The sequence below is a fragment of the Abrus precatorius genome, unplaced genomic scaffold, assembly GCF_003935025.1.
Source record: "Abrus precatorius isolate BTA unplaced genomic scaffold, Abrus_2018 Scaffold5, whole genome shotgun sequence".
Classification (NCBI taxonomy): Eukaryota; Viridiplantae; Streptophyta; class Magnoliopsida; order Fabales; family Fabaceae; genus Abrus; species Abrus precatorius.
The window spans coordinates 19522950-19526976 of record NW_020874395.1 but is presented as its reverse complement, the minus strand read 5'-3'; the positions used below and the strand labels follow the sequence as shown (position 1 = coordinate 19526976).

General features: G+C 37.5%; 1 non-coding gene across 1 annotated transcript; it reads right to left on the bottom strand.

The window, feature by feature from the left end:
- Positions 1 to 3009: 3009 nt before the first annotated feature.
- On the bottom strand, positions 3010 to 3116 carry LOC113868203. The gene has a single exon (XR_003505229.1). It is a non-coding gene; the product is annotated as a small nucleolar RNA R71 (small nucleolar RNA).
- Positions 3117 to 4027: the final 911 nt, after the last annotated feature.

The following is a 4027-nucleotide window of genomic DNA, read 5'->3' as shown; positions in this document are numbered from 1 at the left end:
TCAGTACGCCCAGCCCCTTTAAACAAGCACGGGGTGCTTCGAGCCCATGCACGGTCGTGCTTAAGGCCTTTTGCACGACCGTGCTCATTGACACGGGGTTGTACACGAGTCAAAATAAACCTAGTTACTATAGTACGGGGTAAGCAACTAGGGTCGTTTCTCAAAGAATCACAATGACAAATTAATCTATTTGGAGAGTGTATAAGACGGGTAGGGTTTGTTTGCAAAGGAAACAAAAACGCACTTAATTATAATTAGAATAAAGAGTGAACAGAAATTGAAATTCCAATCCAAGAATTAAGAAGAAAAATGACTACTCTATCATCGAATTTTTAAGAGAGTACATCAACAAACAATTCGGTAATTAACAATGAATCCGAATGAAACCTTAATTCGAACTCAGCATTCACATGAAGACCTTCATGCATTCGATTAGCACATAATTAATTAAAATTTAGAAAACTCTAGAACCTAATTGAATTGTGCCAATTTAATTTACCAATGCCGTTAATCGTAGTTTTCAGACCTGAAAATCCAATTCATGTTCCTTAAAACTCAATTACATACATCAATCGAATAATACGTAATCAACCACATGCATAATCATCAATCCAAACGAATAACTTCAATTCAAAAATATAATTAGCAAAAGGGAGAGAATAAGGAATAGATGAAACCCAGAATTGTTATTGAATTTATGCCAATGTGCGATCAATCAATCCTCAAGAGTGTCACGTCTCTTTTAATCCTTGAATCAAATGGGAATCTAAGCCTCCATGGATGGAGGGAAACAATTCATGAAAGGGGAGAAAAAAAAACGAAAACAGAGAGAGAGGAGAGGAAGAAGAAAGGAGAGGAGCCAAAAACAACTTCAAATTCAAAATTCAAAATTTCCATTCATCACTTTGTTCCTTTTTTTAGGCTATGAAAACGGCCTCTTTTTGGTTCGTGGCCTGAAGTACAATTGTAGCCTTGGATGTTAGCTTCAAAACGCCATTGGAATGGGCTTAATCGGATATCTGTGGACTGAGATATGGCCCAAATACTGCACCTTGCTCAGGATCCGCGACTGCAGCGTTCTGACTTTTTCCAGGCCCAGTTTCAGCTTCTTATCATCGGAATTGGTTTCTGACCTCTCATAGGAATTGTGTACCTTTCTCTTAGCTTTCCTACAAATGAAGAATCACAATTAAAGGAGTTCTACAACTCAAGATATGGTCCAAAAACCAAAACAGTATCAGAATTTGCCAAATACTGGAAAAATTAAATAAAGCCCAAATAAAATCCAAACATCATAAAATGATCCAATTCAACCAATTAGACACAAAAGAGGATTAATAAGTTAGGAATTAGAGGAAATAATGTTATAAAAATCCAATTGATCACTCATCTGCGGGAAGCCCAATTAATTAGAGTTTTTAGGGTTTCCAAACCCTATTAAAAGGAAGACCGAAGGCATCGTCAAAGGCATCTTGAATACACCATTTTTACATCTTGGCTTTTGCTTTGGGATACATCTTCCATCTTGTCTCTCTTGCACGAGATCCTTGGCACATGCTTGGAGAGACTTGGAGCTTCAAGCGACCATACTTGAAGACTAGGAACTCATCACACTCTAGTTTTTCTATTTCTTTTCTTTATGGCTTTATTCATGAATGTTTTAGTTCCTTTCTTTCTACATGAGTAACTAAGTCCATAGCTAGGGCTATGAGAACTATTGTTTATGAATTTATAGGATTTTGATGTTTGAATCTTAATTTGATTTTCGTTATGTGATTAGATTTTATCCTATTGCGCTTCTTTCTTAATCCTAATTAATTATATCGTCAGGCGACCATACCTCGATTAATTAATAGATCTATAGGGTAAAACGAGATAAAGGATTAGGTGTACCAAACCAATCTTTCTCTTCTAATCGTTATTAAATTAACAAGTTCATAGGCTCCTTAAGCTTTCTTAAATTGATATCTTGCATGACCATTGGGGATGTTAATTTAGAGAAAAGAATATTAATATTGCATGACCATTGGGTATTAAAAGTATTCGTATGAATGATTGATAATCACAAGGAAATTAGATTTAGATCTAAATAAAAAAATAACATAAAGGATTGAATGAGAACACTCATACGCCCTAGGTTCCTCTTTGATAAGTTTAACCAAGAAGTGCATTATATTCCTTGCTCTTAGATTTAGAATTAATTTTATAAATTCTTGTCTTACTAAGCTTAAACAATTGAATTAGGAAATTCTTAGTAATTGGAAAACAATCCTTATGGGACGATATTTTGGGAACTTAATTTAAGAACCCTGTTTTACTTCTCGATGGGTACACTTGCCCTCCGAACGAGTTTTTGGCACCGTTGCCGGGGATTGCTTTTTCAATATTAAGAAAATCTCAAATTTAATTGATTTGAGCAATTTGTGTTTTTCTTTATTTTAATTCTGTTTTGTTTATTGTTAAATTTTTTATTTTTTTATAATTTTCATATTTATTTTATTTTAACATTTTTTTAATAGTTTCTTTTCATGTATGCTCACTCGTTCTAAGTGCTCTACAACTTGTTTATTTGATCCAGAAATTAAGAGAACAGCGCGTAGACAAAGAAAAGAAGTGAGACAGCAAAGAATGGCAGAAGGAAGGAGATCAATCCAAGATTATATGACACCCACTGCTAGAGGCACTGTGAGAAGCATCGCAGCACCTAATGTGGAGGCCAACAATTTTGAGTTGAAACCAGCACTAATAACCATAGTCCAAAACTCTATACAGTTTGGAGGCATGCCTAATGAAGACCTCAATCTCCATCTGACAAAGTTCCTCCGATTGACAGATACCATCAAATACAATGGAGTCTCCAACGATGCTATTCGACTCCGTCTTTTTCCATTTTCGGCATCTAAAAAGGTGAATGCTTGGTTCGCCTCACACCCAGCCAATTCCATCACAACTTGGGAGGATCTCACTCAACAATTCTTGGGAAAGTACTTTCCCCCATCAAGGTCCTCTAAGCTTATGACGGAGATATGTTGCTTCAACCAACATGAAGCAGAATCCTTATTCGAGGCATGGGAGCGATTTGGAGAGCTTTTGAGGAGATGTCCTCATCATGATTTTTCGACGTGGAGACAGGTGCAAATCTTTTACAGTGGCCTATCAATCACCACCAGGGCTACAATTGATGCCACAGTAGGAGGGTCCCTTATAAGAAAAGATCCAGATGATGCATACAAGCTTATAGATAAGATGGCATCTTCTGGCTTTCAGTGGCACACTGCTGACTCTTACAACATCAAGAGGAAAGAGACTGCCCCAGTCCACCAAGTAGAGAGCAGTAATCCACTAATTAACCAAATGGCAGCCCTTGCAAAGCAACTAGAATCTTTAATGAAGGTCCAAGACCAGTCTGTAAGAGCTCCTGCAAGCCTAGAATTTAAGCAAGAGGAGGCAAATTTCATGGGCAATCACAGTTCGGGGTGGAAGAGTAATCCTCCTAATTTTTAGGGGAATGGCTTTGAAAACCAAAATTCAAGTGTTTATCGCCCTCCTCATATGCAAAGTCAGGGAGCAAGACCAGAAGGGAAAGAAGCCCCCAGATCTCAGTCCAACTTTCAAGATCAGATGATGTAATATGTGCATTACTCTGATAAGAGGATGACAGAGCTTAAATCCAAGTTGGACCAACATATTGAAAGAACTGATAAGAGGTTTGCAGAGGTCAAATCTGAAATACAAGCCAATTCCTCTAAAATGAGTGCACAATTATAGCAAATTACAAATCTTTTGAGTCAAAGAGTGATAGGAACACTGCTATCTCAGCCTGAGCCTAATCCAAGGGAGCAATGCAATGCCATCACTCTTAGAAGTGGGAAGAAATTACAAGAATCGCATAACAGAGGCACATGCATGCCCATGCTTGTTGACATACATGCCCATGCTGATTCTACATGCACACCCTTGCTTACTAATGAGCACGCCCCTGCTGAAATAGAAGCACGACCGTGCTTATACAAGCACACCCATGACA